This window comes from Crinia signifera, chromosome 3, assembly GCF_055691185.1.
Source record: "Crinia signifera chromosome 3, ASM5569118v1, whole genome shotgun sequence".
NCBI classification, from domain to species: domain Eukaryota; kingdom Metazoa; phylum Chordata; class Amphibia; order Anura; family Myobatrachidae; genus Crinia; species Crinia signifera.
The window spans coordinates 21,821,085-21,833,798 of NC_139219.1; positions in this window are offsets into that span (position 1 = coordinate 21,821,085).

Consider the following 12,714-nt stretch of genomic DNA (forward strand, 5'->3'; position numbering starts at 1 on the left):
CGCTCGTCGGCGCTGAATAGACGCTGTGTGCATGCGCACAGCGTCTATTCTCGGCAAGCTGGGGGGGCTCCCAACTGTCCCCCCCACCGCGGGACAATGGCGGCCCCGGGAACGTCCCCGAATATCGGGACGTTCCCGCGGTAAGTGGGACAGTTGGGAGGTATGTGTATGATACTGTACTGCAAGCCATGTTTGCTATCCTGTTATCCTACCCTCATACCTCCCAACAGTCCCGATTTTATCGGGACAGTCCCGATTGTCAGGGCCTGTCCCGATGTCCCACCCGCGGGCGGCAGTGTCCCGCGGTGTGGGGGGGCTGTTGGGAGTCCCCCCTGTCAGCTGCTAAGCAGCGGGGAATAAACGCTGTGCGCATGCGCACAGCGTCTATTCCTGCAGCCAGGGGACTGGGGGCATGGCTAGAGGCTCACAGAGCCTCTGGGTCATGCCCCCATAGCGGCAAAATGGGGACGTGGCCTCGCGGAAGAGCCGCGAGTATAGACCACGCCCCAAATTAGGCCACGCCCCCCAAAAATTTCGGAACGCCTCCGGCGCACAGGTGAATCGTCCCGCCTGCAGAACTTAACAAGTTGGGAGGTATGTACCCTGCAAGCCAAGCCTGCTACCTTGTTCTGCTGCACTGTAAGCCAAGTCTGTTATCTTGTCATACTGTACTGCAAGACAAGTTTGACATCCTGTTATCCTGCACTGCAAGCCAAGTATATCCTGAGTAAACCCTGGTCTTGTAGATTACACACTTACAAGTAATTTACAAGCTATTGTTTCCTTTCACTTGTGCGTTACTTCTTTTGAAATACACACTTGCAAGGGTAATCTGACATGACTCATGACATGACACAGTGAGTCCTGACAGTCAGGTCAGAGCTTATCCATAGGTTTAAGTTCAAACACAGCATTTCCTCTACTTTCGCCAACAGATGCTAGATCTACTGTACATGACTGTTTGGTCTCATTAGTGGAGATGTATCTAACCTTGTATAGTGGACAGGTGGAGAAGTTACCCAGAGCGAACTCTAAAATGCTGGGCTTCATTGATCTAAGGCAGGCATGACCAAAACTGTCCTCAAGATCTACCAATAGTTCATGTTTTCCAGTATCTGTAGAACTAAAAAGTGTCAGGAATGAATGCAGCAGGTTTGAATATGTGACAGTTAGTAATGACTGCACCTGTGCACTAGCAAGGTGTTCTGGGAAATGTGACAGTTAGTAATGGCTACACCTGTGCACCAGTTGGTGGTCTGGGAAACGGGATAGTTAGTAATGACTACACCTGTGCACCAGTTGGTGGTCTGGGAAACGGAATAGTTTGTAATGACTGCACCTGTGCACCAGCTAGGTGGTCTGGGAAACGTGACACTTAGTAATGACTCCACCTGTGCACCAGCTAGGTGATCTGGGAAATGTGACACTTAGTAATGACTGCACCTGTGCACCAGTTGGTCTGGGAAATGTGACAGTTAGTAATGACTGCACCTGTGCACCAGCTAGGTGGTCTGGGAAATGTGACAGTTAGTAATGACTCCACCTGTGCACCAGCTAGGTGATTTGGAAAACGTGGACCATTGGTATATCTTGAGGATCGGTTTGGCCACCCCGCCCTGATCTAGTGTGTTCAATAAAATAATAGGTATAGTCTGGTTTGTTGCTATAAGCAACTGCTCCACCTGCCCTCTTCAGAAGGTCTGCTACACCCCCCACATGACACATAGGGGCAGATGTACTATGCTTAAAGGCCCCCATACATTACAGTGATTTGGTCCAATTTCACCTGTTCCCAACATATCGGGTCGAGAAATCGCCCCAAATCAGATACCTCTGATGTCCCCTCGGGTCCGATTTACACTCCCATGCGCATCACACCTGACCCAGATGTTGGACCTACATGCAGGTCCGACCTCCGACCTCAGACCCTCCTCCCGGTGGCGGGGAACAGTGGTCACATGTAATACATCATATGCAGAAGTACAAGATCCTGGGAAGGTCCTGGGAGGCTCATGGAGGATCGCTCCCATACACTGCTGCGGTACATTGCAGTACTGTATGACCACCTTCAGAGAGAGATGCAGCGGAGAGAGAACAAGTACCTGCCAATCAGCTCCATTTTCATCAGTATTCATTCTCCCTCAATACTTGTGAGCTGTCCAGGTGCTGAAAACCTGCCCCCAACCATGGCGACACCCCGCCCCTTGCTTTTACAGACCGAACATTTTTTCCGGTGCAAATTTACCGACTGGGACTTAAAAACGTTCTCTGCATTTTCCCAATAGAAAATTTTCATCAGCGGTGTGAAAGATTAAAATGAAGACAGTCCTGTTGGGGTTTTTCTGCATTCCATGGATCTGTTCCCAGGTAATTATGCGCCTTGTTTACCCATCAGAGAGCGATCTGTTCACAGGGAGATGGCTTGTGGGATAGTTGGATAGGGGACTGGGTCCAGTGTCCAATCACACAGGATATGTCTCTCACCTGCTGAGGCAGCCAGCATTCTCTGAGTACATAATAGTAACACGAGTACTGTGTTTATTTCAGGTGAGAAAGCCAAGTCCCATCCCAGTAAGGTAAATACCGGGACAGGGTTGTGCACACACATCTGCTCTATTATACTGTGAAGGGAGCACAGACTCCGAGGTGATATTGGGACACTCAGAAGGGACAGAATATTCTCTGCATACAGTGAAACAAGGCAGGGGTGCCGGACGGGGTCCCGACAGTTACGGATCCCGACAGTCATTTAACCGACGTCAGGATCCCGATTGTTAAAACACCGACAGACGGGTTCCCAACGGCTATCGGCTATTCTCCCTCGTGGGGGTATAGGTGACGAGTGTAGCGAGCCACCGTACCCGCAGCGTGGCGAGCGCAGCGAGCCCACAAGGGGCTTTTTTGCGCTTGCCATGCTGTCTGAGTCCGGCCAGTCGGGATCCCGATGTCGGGCTAATGACTATCGGGATCCCGACTGTCGGAACCCTTTACCACACCCACAAGAGAGATATAGTCCATGGAGAAGAGGATCCATGGGGATTTCATCAGGGCACCCCAACAGTCCAGGTTTTACGTACATCACTGCTTTGCCACAGGCGACTCAATTAGTCAATTTGATTTAACCATCTGTGCTGATCCATGGATATACTGATGGAGCGCCTCTCAGCCAGCGCCGCTGCTCGCCAAAATGCCCCTGCTGGCGATCGCCGGCAGAGAGGTGCTCCATCTGACTGGGACGCGCGAGCATCTCACACACATGCGCGTCCCAGTTTTCGGGTGGCGGGAGACGCGTACCATGTCCGTCTCAGCTTCAGAGAGACAGGCGGATTTAGGGGGGGGGGGGTGCCGGGAGATGGTGGGGATAAGCGGAAAATGGCGGGGAGGTATCGGGGACCAACAGGGAGCTCCATCAGAAGGAGATGCGCGAGCGTCCCGTGCGAGTTCCCTTCCGGCCGCTGGCGGGGGCTGGGGGTTGGCGATCCGACTGCCAGACCCCCACTGAATGAGAGGTGCCTAGACTGTTGAGGTGCCTGGAGGACCTCATGCGTTTGCATGGGGCCGATGTTTTTGCATTGTGCATGTGCATTTACGCACATGCGCTGGGTGTGTGCATCCATGGCGACCAAACTGGTCGCTGGGTACATGCACCCATGCTTGCGAACGGAGGGCGAGAGGGTCCATTAGCATATGGGAGCCCCAGTGTTCCGCTGGGCGTTCTCATGCCAGAGGAGCCATGATGGACATGCTGGGGGCAGGCAGCTGGCATCACCGGATGTCATCTGCCCGCCCACTTCCCGCCGAGCACACGCGCATATGCCCGGTTGCTCTGAGCAACCTTACATATACGTGCACCTTCCACATCTTTCGACGGCTGCTGACCATCGAGAGATGTGGGGGGTCCCAATGGCTGCGAATGGATGTTTGTGCACCTATTCGCCCATGTACCGAATCCGCCGCATCTATCCATCCGCTTGCTTTGTACTAGCCACCCTCATCAGGGCGCACATACACCAGCCCTATACTAGGCGACACACCTGGAAACAGGCTAAGCTTTGCATGTACAAGAATGCCCCGTTACCACCAGCAGGCGCACGTTCCATCCTGCACCAAGCCCATAACGTACACCAGAAACGGTGTACGGGCAGGGAAGGGTTAAAACAAAACCAAGGTTTACACCAACGTAACACGAGTCAGAGTCTCTGCGAGATACGACCTGCCCTTAACCATACCGTACTGTAAATATGTTGCGTGTTAGAGGATGCGGCTGGCACGAGACGGTGTGCCCTGTGCGCATGGCAGGCTGTCCGCACCTGTCCTCATCCTCACACAGGTAGGTGAATGAACCCAGCATCATGCCTGGCGGCAGCGACCGGCTCTCCTCATCGTGTGCTGACAAATACCTATCTGTGCTAATGTCTTCTGGCTGCCGACCTACAAACACAAATTCCTGACACCCATCCAAACTCTGAGATAACAATGATCATGTGCCCAGTTATCGGTGCCCGAGCAAGCCCACATACCAGAGCCGTGTGCCTGCATACTTTCCACACTCTGGGGCTGATTCAGACTCGTTCCTTTGGGTCCGAATTTGGTCCTGTCCTTGATGGTCAGAGTTTGCGCATGCACAAATCCAGGGAGCAAACGGCTCCAGGTCCTGTGTGCGGCACCCATTCGCCTCAAGCAGTGGCAGAGCTACGTTTTGGGCCCCCCCCCCCTACCCTGCCGCCCTGCCGAGCACCCCTACCCTGCCGCCCTGCCGAGCACCCCTACCCCGCCGCCCATGCAAACCACCCCTCAATCCCCCGCAGACAGTTTCAGAGAACAGTGTGCTATATGGGGGTGGCCATTTTCTGGTGGTCCTCAGCAGAAGAACGGAGCCGCCGGGACCAGCGCTATAGGTAAGTCTGCGGGGGATTGAGGGGGGGTTTAACTATAGCACCGGCGCCCCCACATGCGCAGCGCCCCCCCCGCGGTGGCGGGGGCTGCGGTGCTATAGTTACGCCGCTGGCCTCAAGGATGGATGCTGGGGGCAGCCCGGAAGCTTTCCCAGGTGCTGGGCTTGCCCTCAACGCGTTGATGACGTTGTGGGTGTCCCGGCTGGAGGATTTCCCGGCACTTGAATGGAGAGTGATAAATGGCCAGCCAATCAGCTCCTGCCTGACATTTTTCAAACACAGCTTGTGACATGGCAGGTAGGAGCTGATTGGCTGGCCCTAAATCTCCTGCTGTCACTGTATTATTCAGACATCGAGGTGCTATGTGACATTGCTGAAACTCCTCTCACTTGGAGATAGGCCCAGCGTCAATATCGTTGGGTCGACAGGGTCTAGGATGACGGTCAAACGGTCTATACATGTCGGTACATGAAAAAGGTCGACATCCATTGGGTCAGCATGGGGGGGGGTATACTGTAGTGTGCCAGATGCAGCGAGCCATGCGAGGGGACGCGGTACACTTATACAGTGTCCGTGTCAACTATGTCGACATTTGGGGCAATTTTTTTTTTTTAAACTCATGTTTGACTTTTTGACTGTCGACCTTCCCATTGTTGACCTAATGCTTGTGTCACCCAACCGAGCGTGTTGACTTTAGCCGTGTCGACCTATTCCAGACGTTGACCCAACCCCATGTCGACCTTCACGCAGTCGTCCCTATGACCCCTACCCCCAGTGAGTGACTTGGGGCACAGTCTGCAGAACGAGGTTAATATCCACTGAACTCATCGCCCGTCTCTCATCTCGCATTTGGCACTGAGCAAAAAGGGTCACTGTGATGAGAAGCCGCCTTTGTCCCCCTCCCCTGTCTTCCTGCAGTATTCATGTCAGCTTCACTCGCAGCGCACAATTGGCCGTGTTACACAGCCAGGAACACAATACACACTTGTTGCCCCTACCCTGTGCGTACGCGGATACAGACACGTAGCATCTCTCTGAAACGTGATTCCAGAGACCCAGATTGCAGAATAGCTGCAGCGAAATCCTGTACAGTCACAATTATTAACCCCCCCTCTACGGCAGCTGAAATGTAGTGCACAGGGGCCTGATTCTCCTGCCGCTGCTGTTCCCTATGGTCGTGACACCGTTCTCGATCCCACTATACGCTATGCCTGCCTTATTGGCATTGTAAATTGAGGGGCGGGGCTACGATGATGCAATCTAGTGCAAATTGCATCATTGCACCTCCCACTTTCCCTCCAATGGTGCGGGGGACAGTGATGGGGGTGCAGGGGAGTGTGAGCTGGATGTGGGAGATTTGCCCACTTTTTTCGGTGATGCGGGAGTGCCATCAAACTTTCGGAAGCCTCCCGGCCATTCTGGTAGAGCAGCAGGTACTGTATGGGTTAACATCCTGAAGAAGATGGAATGTTGACTAGTACAGGTCAATCCATAGTTACCCCACTGTAAATAATTATTCAAAATGAGGAATGGTCTAGACAGAGATAAACTGACGCATCGGGATACTCACATTATTACAGTGTGCTCCATACAGGAAGGTTGACATTTCACCTCTGATTAATACAATGCATTCACGTATATTCCACCCCCAGCTCTGATAGCCATCTCCATCTCCTTTCACCATGTATCCTGCACCCTATTTACTGTAACTGTATCTAAAAAGATACACACAATCATTGGCCACTCCCCTTTACTTCTTCATTATAGAATATACTAGGTGATTCATCGCGCCCTACGGGCGCTCTTCACACTGTCGTAAGGGGCTGCGCCCCCTTAATTTGTGAACATTTGTATATGAGAAAGATGGTTAGAATTGTATGAAAGATGGCCTGTATTGCAACTTGAGTTATAGGTGAAATGTGTTAAATAGAGAGCATATGATTTGGAAGGGGGTGTGTATTGTTTTGTTTAATTAAAAAGCGGTTACAGAGTAAGATGTACATTGATAGTGTGGATGGTACAGTGACATTTGAGGGTGTGGGGGGGGGCTGTGTGTGCATGTTGTTTAGGTGTGTGTGTGCAATAGTATAGTAGGGTGTTTCTGAGTCAGTGGCTCCCCACTGGGGGAGGTCACGACACAGGATAACAGGAGGCTGGGTAGTGATAGGGGTGTGTGGGCATAAGGGGGACTAAAGAGGAGGGTGGGAGATACTGTGCAGCTTTTGCCAGTGGGTGAGGGTCCAGCGTGGCAGTACAGGATGGTGGCCCTTAGTCAGTGTCTCCTCCTACTGGGTGGGAGTTCGGGTGCATGAGAGCAGGAGGCTGGGCTATGAGGCATGGTAGGGGCATGTGGACAAAACAGCATCAGCGACTCCCCAGTGGTGGAAGTTACGGTTCAGGAGAGCAGGAAGCTGGGTGGTGATAGGGGTGTGTGAGTATACGGGGGACTAAAGAGGGGCTTAGGGGTGCCGTGAATTGTGGGAGGGGCGCGGGGGGTGCCGTGAATCAAGGGAGGGAGGGGGCGCAGGTGTCGGCGAATCGCGGGAGAGGGCGGGGGTCCGCAAAGCGTGTGAGGGGGCGTGAATTGCGCGAGGGGGGGGTTGCGAATCGCGGGAGTGCGCGGGGAGTCCGTGAATTGCGGGAGGGGGGGGGGGGCACGGAGCGCGATGAATCACCTAGTTGGTTATATATTCTTGTAGAAGGATGGTAGGATGTTGCTGTCATTCAGAATGCATTTACATAAACAGTAATAGTAGCAGTAAAAGGTCTGACTTAAAACACCTACAGTAAAACAGAACAGGTGTTATATATTATACAAAGAATTGGTTGATGATGTGTAGGTTGACGTGCACATAGTTCATAGTTGTCACTGGAAAAAAATTGCTACAAGAAAAAATCAACACAGAAAGTTCAACACATGTAAATGTTGACATAAGTGTGGCACTTCATCGGTGTCCATGTCGACACATGAGAATGAATATGAAAACATTCAAAAAAAGAAAAATAAATCTTCAAAAACTCATGTCAACCTTTTTCATTGTCGACCATAGCCGTGCCAGTGTTTTGAATGTGCCATTTAATCCTGGGGTTGCCGTGAATCACGCGCGGGGTGGGGGGGGGAGGAGGTGAGGGGTGTCCGCGAATCACGGGAGGAGGGGTCGTGGGTGGATGCTGTGAATTGCGGGGGGGAGGGGGGGTGTGGGTGCCGCGAATCGTGGGATGGGGGGGGGGGGCGCGGGCGGTTGCAGTGAATCGCAGGAGGGTGGGTCGCGGGGGTGGGGGGTTGCCGCAATGACATGAGGGGGGTCAGGGGTGGGGAATCGCGGTAGGGGGGCACCGTGAACCGCGGGAGGGGGGGCCCGGGGGATGGGCGCGAATCGTGGGAGGGGGGTCGCGGGGTGCCGCGAATTGCAGGAGGGGGGGTGTCACGGGGTGGGGCCGCGAATCGCGGGAGTCACCGGGGGTGCCGCGAATTGCGGGGGGTGTGCTGCAAATCACGGGAGGGGGGTCGCGGGGGGTGCCGCGAATCGCCACAAGAAAAAATCAACACAGAAAGGTCAACACATGTAAATGTTGACATAAGTGTGGCACTTCATTGGTGTCCATGTCGACACATGAGAATGAATCTGAAAACATTGAAAAAGTGAAAAATAAATCTTGTCAACCTTTTTCATTGTCGACCATAGCCATGTCAGTGTTTTGCATGTGCCATTTAATCGTGGGGATGCCGTGAATGGGGGGGGGGGAGAGGGAGGGAGGTGCTTACCCAACATGACCCTCTCCAGGAGGGACACATTGCTTTGTTTCTGGACTTTCTTCTTAATTTATGGATTACCATCACCTGTGCTTAAGCACCTTTCTTATCAATTACCCTGTTTAAAATGACAGGTGATGACAATCATAAATTAAGATGGAAGTCCACAAACAGAGCATTCTGTCCCTCCTGGAGAGGGTCATGTTGGGAGGTATGGAGGTGTGTCTGGTGAGTAGCTGTGTCTTTGCTGTGTAACATGGAGAGGCAGAGGGTGTCTGGCACTGTCTGTGGGCTCACTGGGCTGGTTCTCTGTCATGTGAGTCAGTCATGTGAGTCAGAGGCTCCACCCAGCGTTATAGCTCCAGACACACGTTGAGTGACAGATGTGACTGCCATAGTGAGCATCCCACCCAAATCCCACCTCTGGTAGGATAACAAGTACCAAACAGGCAGTTTAAGAGAGGGCCTGTGCACAAATCTCCGGGAAAATGTCCAACCTACTGTAGGATTTCCCTGGGGGTTTATTTCTGGAGTGCTGGCTGAGAGGTAAGTATAATTATATGGGTGCAAGGCAGTGTCGGACTGCGGCATGAAGGGCCTACCAGGGAAATTCATGTTTAGAGGAGTGGCTATTCTCCAGAGGGGGTGTGGCTAGCTGCCACAGGGGTGTGGCTAACCATTACAGAGTGCATGATCAGGCCCCTTGATTTGATTCTGGATCCTGAAGATCGGTGCTTTGGAGTGTCAAAGGTGCCCCCCACCAGAAATGGGTATTGCCTTTTGGTGGGAGGATGCGGCCTCAGGTGGGAGGGAGCCTTATTTTGTGGCTCATCCGTGTTTTCTGCATTTTGGGGAGCACCCGGCTCACCCCTCTTCTTCGTATGTGTGCCATGCAGCATCTATACAGGGATCCCTCGCTGCTTTGTAGAGTAGAGCAGTGGGTGATCAAAGGCTCCTCCAAACTCCCCTACCTCTACCCACGGGCGTCTGTGGCACGCAGGTGGGGCAGCGGGCCTAATTCAGACCTGATCTCTGGAAAAATGAGTCGTCAAAATGGGAAAAGATGCAAAACCATGTGCACTGCAGTTGGTTCAGATGTAACAGGCGCAGAGAGACAGATTTGGGTGAGATATTTTGTTTCTGTGCAGGGTAAATACCGAATGCTTTATTTTTACAAACAAATTTGTCCTGCAACCAGGTCTGAATTGCCCTCAGTGTCTGAATAGCGGTGCTATCATCGGACAGAGTTCTAGTGGAAACAAGCGTCTTTACATCAAGATTTCTTGAGTCTTGTGCAATATTTGCAATGTGTAAATAGAAATGGGAGACTTAAAATAAATCTTGGTTTCTGCGCAGAGAAATATCAGCTGCAAATATACTGTGATGTTTTTGTAGCCAAGTGAAGACTCCAGATCAGGGAGGGGGGGGGGGGGGGGGGGGGGGGGGTGGAATTCATACCCAGACAGACATGCATAGAAGAGGGTGAGGAAGGGAAGCTGAGTGGATATACATATTACAGCACAATATGTAATAATGTCATAATCGTTATATGGATCAGTGACATGGATAATCAAGCGAATGTCTGAGAAACGAGCACTCAACAGGAATGTGCAGCTATAAACAGCAGTGGTCATTGGTGTTTATCCGATATTATTGGCACTACTGCAACCTAGAATGACATGCGGCTTGGCTCATTCCATCATGACACAGCACACAGCGACCACAATTCGCGTTCCACCGTTCTAGAATAGCTGTGTTATGCACGGACGGACCTGTACCACCATGAGTCAGCCCTGTAGCGGTCTCACACTGACTGCCAATAACGTACAGTTGTCGTAATTAAAAAGAGAAAGTTTGGGGTTGAAATCAACTTTTTGGGGTCGTAAATAGTGCAATGGTGACACTGGTTCTAGCTGGTACATCATCGTGGAACATATCACAAAAGCCAGAAGGAATCAGAACACCCTGATCAATGATTAGTGAGAAAAATCTTTTTAAGGGTTATCCTGTAATTACTACGCCTCTAACGTTCTGCAGGATTTTATGGGGACAGTTATGTCGACATTTGAAGTGCCAGTGTTGACCGATGATGTTGACATTCTGAAAGGAGGGTTAGGCTATGGGAGGGCACCAGGGGAAGGGTTAGGCTATGGGAGGGGAGGTAAGGGTTAGGCACCAGGGGAAGGGTTAGGCTATGGGAGGGGAGGTTAGGGTTAGGCACTAGGAGAAGGGTTAGGCTTTGGGAGGTGAGGTTAGGGTTAGGCACTAGGAGAAGGGTTAGGCTATGGGAGGTGAGGTTAGGGTTAGGGTAAGGCACTAGGGGAAGGGTTAGGCTATGGGAGGGGAGGTTAGGGTTAGGCACTAGGGGAAGGGTTAGGCACTAGGGGAAGGGTTAGGCTATGGGAGGGGAGGTTAGGGTAAGGCCAGAGGCGTACCTATATATTCGTGGGCCCCATAGCAAAAGTTTGTAAGGGCCCCCTATTTAGCAACTGATGGTGATAAATGTATGTAAAACATATTACTAGACAGCAAAGATGGACCCCCTTCAGCTCTGGGCCCCATAGCAGCTGCACCCGTTGCAGCTATGGTAGTTACGCCCTTGGGTAAGGCACTAGGGGAAGGGTTAGGCTATGGGAGGGGAGGTTAGGGTTAGGCACGAGGAGAAGGGTTAGGCTATGGGAGGTGAGGTTAGGGTTAGGCACTAGAGGAAGGGTTAGGCTATTGGAGGGGAGGTTAGGGTTAGGCACTAAGAGAAGGGTTAGGCTATGGGAGGGGAGGTTAGGGTTAGGCACTAGGGGAAGGGTTAGGCTATGGGAGGGGAGGTTAGGGTTAGGCACGAGGAGAAGGGTTAGGCTATGGGAGGTGAGGTTAGGGTTAGGCACTAGAGGAAGGGTTAGGCTATGGGAGGGGAGGTAAGGGTTAGGCACTGGGGGGAGGGTTAGGCTATGGGAGGGGAGGTTAGGGTTAGGCACTAAGAGAAGGGTTAGGCTATGGGAGGGGTGGTTAGGGTTAGGCACTAGGGGAAGGGTTAGGCGATGGGAGGTGAGGTTAGGGTTAGGCACTAGGGGAAGAGTTAGGCTATGGGAGGTGAGGTTAGGGTTAGGCACTAGGGGAAAGGTTAGGCTGTGGGAGGGGAGGTTAGGGTTAGGCAATAGGGGAAGGGTTAGGCACTAGGGGAAGGATTAGGCTATGGGAGGGGAGGTTAGGGTTAGGCACGAGGAGAAGGGTTAGGCTATGGGAGGTGAGGTTAGGGTTAGGCACTAGAGTAAGGGTTAGGCTATGGGAGGGGAGGTTAGGGTTAGGCACTAGGGGAAGGGTTAGGCTATGGGAGGGGAGGTTAGGGTTAGGCACGAGGAAAAGGGTTAGGCTATGGGAGGTGAGGTTAGGGTTAGGCACTAGAGGAAGGGTTAGGCTATGGGAGGGGAGGTTAGGGTTAGGCACGAGGAGAAGGGTTAGGCTATGGGAGGTGAGGTTAGGGTTAGGCACTAGAGGAAGGGTTAGGCTATTGGAGGGGAGGTTAGGGTTAGGAACTAAGAGAAGGGTTAGGCTATGGGAGGGGAGGTTAGGGTTAGGCACTAGGGGAAGGGTTAGGCTATGGGAGGGGAGGTTAGGGTTAGGCACGAGGAGAAGGGTTAGGCTATGGGAGGTGAGGTTAGGGTTAGGCACTAGAGGAAGGGTTAGGCTATGGGAGGGGAGGTAAGGGTTAGGCACTGGGGGGAGGGTTAGGCTATGGGAGGGGAGGTTAGGGTTAGGCACTAAGAGAAGGGTTAGGCTATGGGAGGGGTGGTTAGGGTTAGGCACTAGGGGAAGGGTTAGGCTATGGGAGGTGAGGTTAGGGTTAGGCACTAGGGGAAGAGTTAGGCTATGGGAGGTGAGGTTAGGGTTAGGCACTAGGGGAAAGGTTAGGCTGTGGGAGGGGAGGTTAGGGTTAGGCAATAGGGGAAGGGTTAGGCACTAGGGGAAGGATTATGCTATGGGAGGGAAGGTTAGGGTTAGGCACGAGGAGAAGGGTTAGGCTATGGGAGGTGAGGTTAGGGTTAGGCACTAGAGTAAGGGTTAGGCTAT